The 15,247-nt window shown below is 50.2% G+C and overlaps 1 pseudogene; it reads left to right on the forward strand.

The window, feature by feature from the left end:
* Positions 1-33: 33 nt before the first annotated feature.
* Positions 34-14,669, forward strand: LOC141088179 (NADP-dependent alcohol dehydrogenase-like; annotated as a pseudogene).
* The last annotated feature ends 578 nt before the right edge of the window (positions 14,670-15,247 follow it).

Here is a 15,247-nt window from a genome sequence, read left to right on the forward strand (position 1 = left end):
TTAGAGTTTGCATTTGGAGCTCAATCAGGACTGATGGATGATGGTGCAAGCAGATTTACCTGTAAAGGGAAAGCGATTTATCATTACTAGTGTTGAGCTTTCCGATACCGCAAGTATCGGGTATCGGCCGATATTAGCTGTATCGGAATTCCGATACTGACTTCCGATACTTTTTTCGTATCGGATAACGGAATGGGAAGTTCCCATAATGCTATCAGCCCGCTCGCTTTGATTCAGCCAATGGGAATCCTCAGAAGTGTGGGCACATCCTGTTAGGCATGTAAACTATTGGCATGGCTGTGATTGGCTGCTGAAATGATGTCATGATGCACTATAAAAGCCGCCGCCATTTCTGGTCACTCGGCTGTGAATTCAGTTAGGGACAGGCTGCTGTTGAAGACTGTGAGGGACAGTTAGAAATAGCGATTCTCAAAACAATATTGTGCTTTACCCAGGCTACATAAACCACCACTGTAGCTTTCTTTTCCCTAGCAGCAGTGTTCACAGCTGTCTGCAAGGGCTGTGTGAGTGCAGCTCACGCTGTGGAGTGGGTCCTGCAGCCACGTCTGGTTGTAGGCCGCCCAGCGTGCCTCACTGCTGCCTCATACATATTTTTCTTTTTGAGCTGCTTATTTTTAAAAAATTCTATCTAGTGTGCTTCCATCCGTATCAATATACGTTGGTTGCAAACACTAGTAGTAGACAGCGGAGCCTTTCTGCAGCCTTTCAGTGCTAGTGCCCACTTAGCTGCACTATTCACGGCTGTCTGAGAGGTCTCTGACTGTGTGTGAGTGCAGCTCACGCTGAGTAGTGTGTCCTGCAGCTACGTCTGGTTGTAGGCTGCTCAGCGTGTCACTGCCTCACACATTTTTCTTTTATTGCAGCTCATTTTTTCTCCTATTAGTGTGCATCCATCCGTATCCATATATGGTGGTTGCAAACACTCTAGGAGTACACAGCGGAGCCTTTCTGCAGCCTGTCAGTGCTAGTGCCCACTTAGCTGCACTGTTCACGGCTGTCTGAGAGGTCTCTGACTGTGTGTGAGTGCAGCTCACGCTGAGTAGTGTGTCCGGCAGCTACGTCTGGTTGTAGGCTGCTCAGCGTGCGTCACTGCCTCGCACATATTTTTCTTTAATTGCAGCTCATTTTTTCTTCTCCTATTAGTGTGCATCCATCCATATCCATCTACATTGGTTGGTTGCAAACACTATATAGGAGTAGAGAAGCCTTTTTTCTGGCTTGTGCCCTTCAGCTGCAGCCAGATTAGTATTACCCAAATTTTTTGGAGCCTCATCTTTTGCATTGTAGGTTACCTGCCTGCATTGTAATAGCTCCAGAAAGTTGGTGATACTCTCACTTTCAAATCTTTGATCACATCATTTTAGTTTTTTTTCCCCCCAAAAAAAACAGCAAAGTTCACCAAACACTACAGTTGAAAGTTGTGTAGGCCACATTAGCTCCCATTAAAGTGTAGTCGATACACACACTTCATAAAATTAGTGTTTCTTATACCTGTAACCAGCTGTTCAGGAATAAGCACACTAAGGCCCCCCTTTGTACTTTTCTGCCTATCTTTCTCAGTCTAGCAAGATGAAGAAGGCAGGGAGTAAGGCACGTGGGCGTGGAGTTTCAGCAGGGAGAGGACGTGGGGATTCTGCAGGGAGAGGACGTGGGGATTCTGCAGGGAGAGGACGTGGAGAGTCTGTGCCTGCTGTTGGCACCAGTGAGTCAGCATCCCCCAGTTTTAGCAGGCAACAGTCCTTTATGCGCAGCTTTGTAGGACCTCAACGTACCCCACTGCTGCGGGAGGAACAAATTGAAGCCGTTGTGGGATGGATGCCAGCTAACGCATCGACTTCAATTACTTCCACATCCTCTCAGGGCCAGAGCACCGAAGAGCAACCATCTGTCTCTTCACCACCTGCCAAAGTGCCCAGGCAGTCAGAGAGCACTGGACAGGAGCCATCACAGTCTCTACTTCTGTTCTTGGAATCTGTTGGTTTGGAAAGAGGGGGCCAGCCAAGCAGCATTCCAGATTGTGAAGAAGAGGGAGTATGCAGTGATGCGCAACTTCTTTGTCCCTCTGAATCTGAAGAGGCGGGTGGGTCAGTGCCTATGGTCAGCACACCTCAGTACGCATCAGATGATGACGAGACACAGTTGCCACTTTCTGTTGCGTACGGTGCTGGCGAGACAACCCAGGAGAAGCAGGTGTTTGAAGAGGGGAGTGTAGATGATGAGGTCCTTGACCCATCATGGCGTGAGGAACAGGAAGGTGGTGGGAGCAACTCTGAGGAAGAGATTCCCCGAACGGCCAAAACCGGAGGGAGAGGGAGAGGGGCAGACTTGGTTGCCTGTAGCCTCCACTTCGGCACACGTTAGGAGCATTCCACTTTCAAAAGGCAAAACGGGCGCTCCCAAGACTTGCAGTGCGTGGTCCTTTTTTGACACAGTTGCAGATGACATTTGCTTTGTCAAATGCAAGCTGTGTCATCAGAGAGTCAAAACAGGGAAAAATGTCAGCAACCTCAATACCACTAATATGTGGAAACATGTGCGGACCAAGCACGAGGTGGAGTTACACAGACACACTGAAGACGTAGGCCAACGTACAGCACCACCTACCACCTCTTCAGCTCGTGTTGGGGCCTCTTCCTCCAGCTCACACACAGCTGGTTCGGCTTCCTCACAGGATCGCCAAGGAAGAACCTCTGGCACTGTTGTCCGGAGACCCTGTGACATTCCACCCACAGCACCACATTCCAAGTCATCCTCACACTCCCAGGCCACTCGACAGCCATCGGTAGCACAGGCATGGGAGAAAGGTGACCATACTCGGCAAACCATCCCCGAGCACAGGCTATGAATGCTGGCATTGCCAAACTACTGGCACTTGAAATGCTGTCATTCAGGCTGGTGGAGACTGACACCTTCCGGGACTTCATGGCATTGGCGGTCCCACAATACACCGTGCCCAGCCGCTTTTATTTCAGCAGGCGAGCCGTCCCTGCCCTGCAGAAACATGTGGAGGCAAACATAAAATATGCGCTACTAAACGCCGTCAGTAGCAAGGTCCACCTGACCACCGATGCGTGGACCAGTAACCATGGACAGGGACACGATACCTTTCCCTCACTGCCCATTGGGTCAATGTTGCTGAGCCGGGTACAGATCTGGAGAGTGGCGCTGTACGTGTTCTGCCAACTCCATGGATTGCAGGAATCCAGTCTGTACACATTGACTCCTCCTCCTACTCAAGTTCCTCTGAAACAGCGCAGCAGGAGCCTGTTATGACTGATATGACCACAGCCGTCGCCAAACGTCAACAGGCCGTACTGAAATTAATTTCTTTGGGGAATCGAAGCCACACAGCGCAGGAGCTCTGGAATGCCATCAAGCAGGAGAGCGACGTGTGGTTTCTGCCAGCGAATCTCCAGCCAGGCTTGGTAGTGTGTGACAATGGCCAAAATCTGGTGGCAGCTCTTGGCCTTTGCAACCTCACTCACATCCCATGTCTGGCACATGTGCTCAACTTGGTCGTGCAGAGCTTTCTGAGCGACTATCCGGATCTTGATGCACTGCTGCACAAGGTCCGCATAGAGTGCGCTCACTTGCAGCGTTCCAGCACGGCAAGGTCGCGCCTTGCTGCTCTGCAGCGCCGATTACGCCTTCCGGAACATCGCATCATATGTGACTTACCCACCAGGTAGAATTCTACGTTACATATGTTGGAGCGGTTGTGTGAGCAGCAGGCAGCAGTCATAGAGTACCAGCTGCATCAGGCGCAAACAAGTCGCACTGTGCGCCGGTCACACTTCAGCACCACTGACTGGGCCTCTATGAAGGACATCTGCCTCGTTTTGCGTGCCTTCGATGATTCCACGCGGATGGCGAGTGCAGATGATGCACTAGTCAGCATGACTGTCCCCCTTATCTGTCTGCTTCAAAAAACACTGCAAGCACTAAGGGATGAGGTTTTGGAAGAGGTGGAGGATGAGGAGTCCCAAATGCCATCTGCTACTGGACAGTCTGCGCTACGTGCTTCCTCACAAAGGCCTAGGCAGGGGACACTTTGTGAGGCGGATGAGGAGGAGTCGATGGAGGAGGAAGACATCTCTCCAGAGGAGGGAGGTACACAAAGCTCTAGTCAGTATGTACAGCGAGGGTGGGGTGATGCAGAGCAGGCAGAGATCACGCCTCAAGCAGGGGACAGCGGTTCTTTGGCAGTTGGGAGTCTTCAGCACATGGTTGACTTCATGCTGCAGTGCCTGAGAAACGACCGTCGCATCGCCCACATTCTCTATACGGCTGATTATTGGGTGTACACCCTCCTAGATCCTCGCTACCGGGACAACTTGCAAACCCTCACACCAACGTTGAACCGGGAGTGTAAACTGCGGGACTACCAAGACACACTGGTGCAGTCCATCATGTTTTCCATTCCACCCGACAGCAGTGGTGCTAGTGCTTTACAAAGCACCTCTGTGCGTCGAGCCAGTGGAGGAAACTCGGCACAAAGAGGGAGCAGAGGCAGCGCCTCAGCACAAGGCAAGACCACTATGGCCCAAATGTGGCAAGTTTTGTGTGTCCGCCACAATTGTCTACACCATCACTGACGGCTCCAGTCAGCAGGAGGCAACGTTTCCATCAGATGGTGACAGACTACATGTCTTGCCCTGTGAGTGTACTCCCAGATGGCTCTTCCCCCTTCAAGTTTTGGGTCTCTAAGCTGGATACATGGCCAGAGCTTAGCCAGTATGCATTGGAGGTGCTGGCTTGCCCTGCTGCCAGTGTATTATCGGAACGCGTCTTTAGTGCCGCAGGTGGTGTACTAACAGACCGTCGCACGCGACTTTCTTCCGATAACGTTGACCGGCTTACTTTTCTGAAAATGAACAAGGCCTGGATCTCCCCAGAATTTGCCAGTCCTCTTCCCGACTAAATAATTGGTTGGCAACTGTATCCAGGTCTCCTGTTGTGTTCATGTTTCTACCACCTGAACTATAATCCCTGGGCTTCAACACAGCCAGTTGTCGCTCAGATGTGTCGTCTGCACAGAGAAAAACACTAGCTCCTGTGTTATTGGGGTTCAGTAATGCCAGCTGCTCCCCTGCTGTGTGGACTGCAAAGTCTCCTGCTCCATCCACATTCAAACTACTACTGATTTTTAACCGTGCTTCACTTAGGCCTCTGGCTCCACTGTCTCTAGTATTTCCCCTGGCCTCCAACCCCGCCAGTTGCTGCTCTGAAGTGGCGTCTGCACAATCCACACTTCTTCCTGAGTTACTGGGGCTCAGTCACGTCAGTTGATCCCCTGATGTGTGTCCGGCAAGGTCTCCTGGTCTGTCCACATTCCCATTACTAGTAGTATGAATGAGGACAGAGCAGGAGACCTTGCCGGACACACATCAGGGGATCAACTGACAGGACTGAGCCCAAGTAACACAGGAACAAGTGTGGATTGTGCAGACGCCACTTCAGAGCTGTCACTGGTGGGGTTGGAGGCCAGGGGAAATACTAGAGACAGTGGAGCCTGAGACCTAAGTGGAGCACGGTTACAATCAGTAGTAGTCTACAACCTCTATAAAACGTGCTGCAAGTTGGCCTCAGCCTGCTCCATGCTTCATCCTGGGCTCCAACAACGCCAGTTGGTGTTCAGAAGTGCCGTCTTCACAGAACAAAACACACTAGCTCCTGTGTTAGTGGGATTCAGTAATGCCAGCTGTTCCCCTGCTGTGTAGACGGCAAAGTCTCCTGCTCCATCCACATGCCAACAACATCAGACCTCAGCCTGCTCCATGCCTCATCCTGTGCTCCAACAACGCCAGTTGGTGTTCAGAAGTGCCGTCTTCACAGAGCAAAACACACTAGCTCCTGTGTTAGTGGGGTTCAGTAATGCCAGCTGTTCCCCTGCTGTGTAGACGGCAAAGTCTCCTGCTCCATCCACATGCCAACAACATCAGACCTCAGCCTGCTCCATGCCTCATCCTGTGCTCCTACAACGCCAGTTGGTGTTCAGAAGTGCCGTCTTCACAGAGCAAAACACACTAGCTCCTGTGTTAGTGGGGTTCAGTAATGCCAGCTGTTCCCCTGCTGTGTGAATGGCAATGTCTCCTGCTGCCTCCAAACTCACACTGCAACGCATTTTCTCCTCGCTCCAAGTAGGCCTCAGCCTGCTCGGAGCATTGATCCTGGGCTACAACACAGCCAGTTGTAGCTTGGAAGTGCTGTCCGCACAGATTCAAACACTCGCTCCTGTGTCTGTGGGGTTCAGTAACGCCTGCTGTTCCCCTGCTATGTGGATGGCAAAGTCTCCTGCTGCCTCCAAAATCACACTACTACTGATTTTCCACTGTGCTCCACTTAGGCCTCTGGCTCTACTGTCTCTAGTATTTCCCCTGGCCTCCAACCCCGCCAGTCGCTGCTCTGAAGTGGCGTGTGCACAATCCACACTTGTTCCTGTGTTACTGTGGCTCAGGCACGTCAGTTGATTCACTGATGTGTGTCCGGCAATGTCTGCCGCTCTGTCCCCATTCCCATTACTAGTAGTCGGAATGTGGACAGAGCAGGAGACCTTGCCGGACACACATCAGTGGATCAACTGACGTGACTGAGCCCCAGTCACACAGGAACAAGTGTGGATTGTGCACACGCCACTTCAGAGCGGCGACTGGCGGGGTTGTAGGCCAGGGGAAATACTAGAGACAGTAGAACCAGAGGCCCAAGTAGAGCCCGGTTAAAATCAGTAGTTGTGTACAACCAATATAAAACTAGCTCGAAGTAGGCCTCAGCCTGCTGCATGATTGACCCCATGGCTCCAACATCGCCAGTTGCAGCTCAGAAGTGTCTTTGGCACGGGTACTCCCTCCTGCTCAGCCTGGTTCCAGCACCGTCAGCTGGTTCCCGGCAGAGCCTTTGGCCTAGGTGCCTCCTTCTTGGTATCCGAGTTCCAGCAACGTCTGCTGGTCCTTGGTAGTGCTTTTTAGCAGAGGTACCTCCTGCTTAGAAACCGTGTTCCAGCACCGTCAGCTGGTCCACGGTTGTGCCATTGGCTCTTGTTCCTTCTGCTGCCCCTCTGAGTTCCAGCACCGTCAGCTGGTTCTCGGTAGTTCCATTGACTCTTGTAGCTTCTGCTACTCATCCCGGTTCCAGCACCGTCAGCTGGTTCTCGGCAGAGTCTTTGGCACGGGTACTCCCTCCTGCCCAGCCTGGTTCCAGCACGCCTGTTTCCGGGTAGTGTCAATGTAACTTTGCCACCGATACGTTGTCCTGTCGTGTTGCGGTCGGGTTTGCCGAGTCTATGGTGCCTGCAGTTTTGGTGCTTTCTATGTGGGCTGCGGGTTCTGGTAATAAAGGCTGGTTCTGTAGTGCCAATAGGACAAGCACCCCCTGTTGGACTGTGGGTTTCGGAAACTGCGTCCTGCTCGCGGCCTTGCAACTTTGTTGATCATGGGTACCTTCTGCTACCCATCCGGGTTCCAGCACCGTCTGCTGGTTCCCGGCAGAGCCTTTGGCATTGATGCCTCCTTGTCGGTATCCGAGTTCCAGCAACGTCTGCTGGTTCTTGGTATTGCTTTTCAGCACAGGTAACTCCAGCTTAGAAACCGTGTTCCAGCACTGTCAGCTGGTACACGGTTGTGCCATTGGCTCTTGTTCCTTCTGCTGCCCCTCTGGGTTCCAGCACCGTCAGCTGGTTCTCGGTAGTTCCATTGACTCTTGTAGCTTCTGCTACCCATCCGGGTTCCAGCACCGTCAGCTGGTTCTCGGCAGTGTCTTTGGCACGGGTACTCCCTCCTGCCCAGCCTGGTTCCAGCACGCCTGTTTCCGGGTAGTGTCAACGTAACTTTGCCACCGATACGTTGTCCTGTCGTGTTACGGTCGGGTTTGCCGAGTCTATGGTGCCTGCAGTTTTGGTGCTTTCTATGTGGGCTGCGGGTTCTGGTAATAAAGGCTGGTTCTGTAGTGCCAATAGGACAAGCACCCCCTGTTGGACTGTGGGTTTCGGAAACTGCGTCCTGCTCGCGGCCTTGCAACTTTGTTGATCATGGGTACCTTCTGCTACCCATCCGGGTTCCAGCACCATCTGCTGGTTCCCGGCAGAGTCTTTGGCATTGTTGCCTCCTTGTCGGTATCCGAGTTCCAGTAATGTCTGCTGGTTCTTGGTAGTGCTTTTCAGCAAAGGTAACTCCTGCTTAGAAACCGTGTCCCAGCACCGTCAGTTGGTCCACGGTTGTGCCATTGGCTCTTGTTCCTTCTGCTGCCCCTCTGGGTTCCAGCACCGTCAGCTGGTTCTCGGTAGTTCCATTGACTCTTGTAGCTTCTGCTACCCATCCGGGTTCCAGCACCGTCAGCTGGTTCTCGGCAGTGTCTTTGGCACGGGTAGTCCCTCCTGCCCAGCCTGGTTCCAGCATGCCTGCTGTTTCCGGGTAGTGTCAACGTAGCTTTGCCACCGATACGTTGTCCTGTCGTGTTGCGGTCGGGTTTGTCGAGTCTATGGTGCCTGCAGTTTTGGTGCTTTCTATGTGGGCTGCGGGTTCTGGTAATAAAGGCTGGTTCTGTAGTGCCAATAGGACAAGCACCCCCTGTTGGACTGTGGGTTTCGGAAACTGCGTCCTGCTCGCGGCCTTGCAACTTTGTTGATCATGGGTACCTTCTGCTACCAATCCGGGTTTCAGCACTGTCTGCTGGTTCCCGGCAGAGCCTTTGGCTTTGTTGCCTCCTTGTCGGTATCCGAGTTCCAGCAACGTCTGCTGGATCTTGGTAGTGCTTTTTAGCACATGTAACTCCTGCTTAGAAACCGTGTTCCAGCACCGTCAGCTCGTCCACGGTTGGGCCATTGGCTCTTGTTCCTTCTGCTGCCCCTCCTGGTTCCAGCACCGTCAGCTGGTTCTCGGTAGTTCCATTGAGTATTGTAGCTTCTGCTACCCATCCGGGTTCCAGCACCGTCAGCTGGTTCTCGGCATTGTCTTTGGCACGGGTACTCCCTCCTGCCCAGCCTTGTTACAGCACGCCTGCTGTTTCCGGGTAGTGTCAACGTCACTTTGCCACCGATACGTTGTCCTGTCGTGTTGCGGTAGGGTTAGCCGAGTCTATGGTGCCTGCAGTTTCGGTGCTTCCTATTTGGGCTGCGGGTTCTGGTAAAAAAGGCTGGTTCCATAGTGCCAATAGGACAAGCACCCCCTGTAGGACTGTGGGTTTCGGTAACTGCGGCCTGCTCGCGGATGCAAAACTTTGTTAATCATGGGTACCTTCTGCTACCCATCCGGGTTCCAGCAACGTCAGCTGGTTCCCGGCAGAGCCTTTGGCCTAGGTGCCTCCTTGTCGGTATCCGAGTTCCAGCAACGTCTGCTGGTCCTTGGTAGTGCTTTGGAGCACAGGTACCTCCTGCTTAGTAACGGTGTTCCAGCACCGTCAGCTGTTCCACGGTTGTCCCATTGGCTCTTGTTCCTTCTGCTACCCATCCGGGTTCCAGCACCGTCAGCTGGTTTTCGGCAGTGCCTTTGGCCTAGGTGCCTCCTTCTTGGTATCCGAGTTCCAGCAACGTCTGCTGGTCCTTGGTAGTGCTTTGGAGCACAGGTACCTCCTGCTTAGTAACTGTGTTCCAGCACAGTCAGCTGGTCCATGGTTGCGCCATTGGCTCTTGTTCATTCTGCTGCCACTCCGGGTTCCAGTACCGTCAGCTGGTTCTCGACAGTTCCTCAGCCTTCTTGTAACTTCTGCTACTTTTCCAAGTTCAAGCTTGTGGAAATGGTTTTTGATTCTCACTCTGGATCTCCATGAAAATGACCCTGAAGACAAATACCCTGAAGACCACACAGAAGAATACCTAAAAGATGACCCTGAATAAGATGACCAAGAGGACAAAGAACAGGAAGACAACCACCAAGATGCAGAACAACAAGAGACAGAAGACCAAGAAGCATAAAAAACAAAAGCAGAAGAACATTAAGCATAAGACTAAAAATCTGAGCAAAGGATATTATCAAATTTATTAGCAGAAGAAGACTAAGCAGTGTATGGGGGTGTGTTATGAAAGAGTCACCGAAGGAGGAAAAAACAAAAATACAAGCTAAGTCCAGAAAAACTGGAGAGGTTGGTAGCTATCGGATTGCAGACCCCTGATCCTATCCACAACAACTAACAGTAGCCGTGGGGGGTTCCTACGATGCCCTAGACCCCTCGATCACAGCCGGAGTACAAAATAGGCCTAAAGAAAGAAAGGTGAAATCTAAACTGCCCCAGAGCAGACCCCAAAGCAATAGGCAGCCCCCAACAAATAATGACGGTGAAGCAAGATGAAAACACTAACACAGATAGAAAGATAGGTTGAGCAAACGATGGGGCCTAAGCTAACTAAAAAGGACAGGATAGAAAAGCTGCTGTCTGCAATCCGTAAAAAACCCTACCAAAAACCCTACCAAAAAATGTCCCAACCGTCTGATAGGAAAAACAGGCCCTGAAGTCGCTATATCAGCACTCAGGTAAATTCTGAAGACAGAGCCAAGAGACCACCATAGTATCTTTTACGGTTTCTGACAAACGCTTCCGAAAGAGAGCTGCCAAGGCACCATCATTCCAGGTAGTAAGGACCGCCCACTTTTGGAATTTTTGACAGTACAACTCTGCAGAATCCCGACCCTGGCTCAATGCCAACAGGGCCTTTTCAGCCTGATCAATAGCATTAGGTTCATCATACAACAACCCCAAGGCTTGAAAAAATGCGTCCACATTAGTAAGAATAGGATCATCAGGTTTCAAAGAAATCCTGGGGATCGCCGCGCAGCAAAGAGATGACAATTTTAACCTGCTGCGTGGAGCTCCCCGACGAGTTAGGCTTCAAGGCAAAAAATAATTTACAATTATTCTTAAAATTCAAAAATTTAGACCGATCCCCAAAAACACATCAGGAGTAGGGTTCTTTGGTTCAGCAGCATGAGAATGAGCAAGATAGGCGGAAATTCCCCGCACTTCAGCAGTGAGCTGCTCCACACGATCAGACAATTGCTTCATCTCCATTGAGAAAGAAAAAAAAAAATTCCCCCTACGGCCTCAGAGACATAGAGGAAGAAATATACACAAAAAAAAAAAAAAAACATTCTGACAAACTCTCTTTTTTTTTTTACAATTCTTTCCTGCTATTGAGTACCCTAGGATCTGCGGTATGGCTGGTAATTCTGTTATGAATGAGTCACCGAAGGAGGAAAAAACAAAAATACAAGCTAAGTCCAGAAAAACCGGAGAGGTTGGTAGCTATCAGATTGCAGACCCCTGATCCTATCCACAACAACTAACAGTAGCCGTGGGGGGTTCCTACGATGCCCTAGACCCCTCGATCACAGCCAGAGAACTAAATAGGCCTAAAGAAAGAAAGGGGAAATCTAAACTGCCCCAGAGCAGACCCCAAAGCAATAGGCAGCCCCAACAAATAATGACGGTGAAGCAAGATGAAAACACTAACACAGATAGAAAGATAGGTTGAGCAAACGATGGGGCCCAAGCTAACTAAAAAGGACAGGATAGAAAAGCTGCTGTCTGCAATCCGTAAAAAACCCTACCAAAAAATGTCCCAACCGTCTGATAGGAAAAACAGGCCCTGAAGTCGCTATATCAGCACTCAGGTAAATTCTGAAGACAGAGCCAAGAGACAAAAATGGAACTCAGCACACCCCCGACCGGGGATGGCTGAACTCCAAAAAACAAGGTAAACAAAACAAAACTAATAAGTTCAATAGCAGAGCAAAAATTTATCTTTGGGAAGCAGGAATCAGACTGGTCTCCAAGAATCCAGCAGAGAAATCACCAGCGACTCAGAAGGGCGTCGGCTGCCTTATATCCAGTCAGAATTTCCTGTTACCCAGTCATCATCTACCAGATCAGGTGTTTGGTAATCAGCCTCACTACCTTCCTTCACCAGAAGAGGGAGTTCATCAGACAGCGACGGTGAAGGGGAAAATGAACTCACAACAGGGGTGTGTCCGTTCCTCCTCGTGGTGCCCCTGGAAAAGGCCTGCTGCTGCAGGACAAACTGAACGTGGACAAATCCTGTTGTAAATCTTTTGTGACAGGCTGAACGGAAGGTGTAATCTTCAAACTTTTATAGATAACAACTACAGGAATGCCTGACACAAATAAGAATATGATGAAGAAGAATAGGAAGAAGATGAAGAAGTAGAATATGAAGAAGAGTAATAGTTGAATAAGAAGAATATGAAGAATGTAAAAAAAAAAAAAGAAAAAGAAGAAAAAAAAGAAGAAAAAGAAGAAGAAGTTGATGAAAAAGATGCTGCTGCTGAGGATCATGAAGGAGAAAGTGTGGGAGAAGTAAAAAAGAAGGTAAAGAGCATGGAAGTAGTGAAACATACATATCTGACAAAAAATTAAAGACTTTAACATAGTCAATATCTTTGTAACTACGAACGTCTTTAAAAAAAAAAAAAATCCTGCTATTCCATTTGATTGGGCTAAACCTCTATGGCTTTAATGTCTCCTACACCTCCCACAATACATTCTACATTATTATTAGTTGTTTTTCTTCATGTAGAATTAACCTACAGGGAAAGAAAGGGTTTTTTTTAATTCCGATATTTCTGTTCCATTGACTTGAATGGGACTTCGGGATCGGAATCTGCGATACCCGATACTTTTTTTTAGATCGGCCGATCCATTCCGATACGATATTTTTCAGTATCGGGTGGTATAGCTCAACACTAATCATTACGCATGCACAAGTACATTTACTGAATACACAGTGGTGTCTGACATTTGCGCTGCCAAAGTGGATGTGTGGCGCCCCTGAGGCTCAGTCGCCACAGAGGTACTGCACCTTCTCCTAAGGTGTAGTGCCCCACCACCTAGGTAAGTAGGGAACTCCTTTCCACACTCCAACACCTGCACCCCACACACAGGATAGTTCAGCAGGACCACATTGCGGCTCCATGCTTAGAGGGTAGCAGCGCACCTTTCGTGGGTCCTTGCTTCGTAACACGAGATGTGCTGGGAGGTGGGTGGAGTTGAGATATATAAAAGGTTGGGAAGGTTTAGAATTACAGATCAGTCTGGAGGTTCAGTCTGACAGAGGGTCAGAAAGGAAGGAAAGGAGCCACTCGGGAGGAGTGGGGATCCCTGGAAGAAGGGATGGAGGAAGGAGTGCTGCAGCTGCCTCAGTGACCTGAGCCATCTGGCACGGAAAAGGAACAGAAGGAGAAAGACGTAGAACTGCAACCTAAGCTTCCATAAGAGAGAGAAGAAACAGTGCGGAACGAAGGAGTAGGAGAACAGAGAGGAGTTGTGGGTTGGAAGAGGAACCCTGCCTATAGGTTCTCAGCGCAAGGCCAGGGACCGGTCCCCGAGGTTGTATGGACACTTATGGTTCTGCAGCAGACACCGGTGGAGTAGTTGGCTGTAAATGCACTACTCCCATCTAAGACTTGGGGCACAACAGCAACTGAATAGAGAGCCAGGACTCCGGAGAAGGGAGTCCCCAAGAGAGGCTACAGCTGTCTGCCATACGAGTAGAGTTGTTAGGAACATCTGACAGGAGGAACTTCAGAGTACCACGGTGCTCGAGCTCTTCACACTAAAAGGCGCAATAGAGGAGTCGTTCAGGAAAGGTACATGTTGGCGGAGTGTTGGAGAGGATAATCCTGACTAGCCCGGGAGGTTGATTGAGTCTCTACCCCGGAGTCAGGCACCAGTGTGTACCATGAACTGTGAGTAAAGCTTTGGAACTGCAAGCCCTGGTGTCTTCCATTCATTTGTGCGCCAACACCGTCAGCACCGCTACATCTGGCTACCAACATTCCTCACACCGCCTACGCCTATACACTGTCCTGGGGTTACAGCTTCACCTGCGGGGAGCTACACCATCTATGCTGCAACACACCATCAGCCCCAGAGGATCTGCACGCAGCGTTGGCTTACCATCTTGCTTGCCAAACACCACAGGTGGCGTCACAAACTATCACATAAACTATATTACAAACCACCATTGATTTGGGTGCCCAGGGCCACGGACCGGGTCACAGCTGCTGTGACTTATCCCACTTACACTGGCCCGGTACCGAGTACCCTTGGAGGGCGACCCAGATGCCCGTGCCCTTGTTGAAGTTTGTCTTATAGGCTGTGGATTTGCTACTGGATATGGTGCAGCTGTCAACACTGCTAAGGTGACCAAGCGCTCTAGTTGTGCTGTTTTTGGCTTGGGAGGAGTTGGTTGTTCAGCAATTGTAGGATGCAAGGATGCAAGCGCTACACGAATCATTGGCGTAGGTTCACATAAGGATAAGTATCCAAAAGCCCTACAACTGGGAGCCACTGAGTGCCTAAACCCAAAGGATTATGATAAACCCATCCATGAGGTCATTACGGAGCTAACTAACGGAGGAGTGGATTTTGCCATTGAATGTGCAGGACACACTGAAACCATGCTGACTGCTCTCCAGTGTACTTACTGTGGAAATGGTGTTGCTGTTGTGTTGGGTGTGGCATCTCCCAAGGACACACTTTGTTTGCATCCAGGTTTGCTTGTCACAGGGCGTACCTTGAAAGGATCTATATTTGGAGGCTACAAGGGTTCTGATATCCCAAAACTGGTTACAGATTATATGAACAAAAGGAACAATCTGGAACATTTAGTAAGCAAGAAGCTAGCCCTGGAAAAAATCAAATGATTCAATCAATGAAAAATCAAGCATTTGAACTGCTTAGCAGTGGGGCAGGAGCTCGGAGTATTGTGATATTCTAATCGTACTGCAGGTGAAAATATGGAAGTAGACCATGGAGCTGTCCTTGTAGAAATGCACTTTACAGCTTCTGATTAATCATATCTTATATGCATACATTCTCCTATCTGATTGGTGTATGATTTTTTTGTTCACAGTGATAGAATCCACTTAAGAATTTCGGCATTTGCTTTGGTTCAACTTCTATACTAATGCAGACACCGGTATAGTTCAATGTGGCGGCGGTGGGGGGAGTCGCCACTAGCGGCAGGTAAGCCCCCCCGCCTCACGGGCCCCATAGCGGATGTGTAATGTGCCGCTACCCGGGGGCCCCTGGGTTAGCGGGGAACCTAGGCAGCTGCCTGGTCTGCCTGCCCCTAACGCCGTTACTGCTCCTGGGACTCGCCATGGTGGGAGGAAAGAGGATCAGGGTGAGGATTCTGTGGTCCAGACTCCTGGCTAGTGAGACTGGACCGTGTGGAAGACAGGTAGTGCTGGGAAATACTGGAAGCATTATCTGCCATTTA

The sequence above is a fragment of the Dendrobates tinctorius genome, unplaced genomic scaffold (assembly GCF_039654945.1).
Source record: "Dendrobates tinctorius isolate UK_male_01 unplaced genomic scaffold, ASM3965494v1 ptg000038l, whole genome shotgun sequence".
Classification (NCBI taxonomy): domain Eukaryota; kingdom Metazoa; phylum Chordata; class Amphibia; order Anura; family Dendrobatidae; genus Dendrobates; species Dendrobates tinctorius.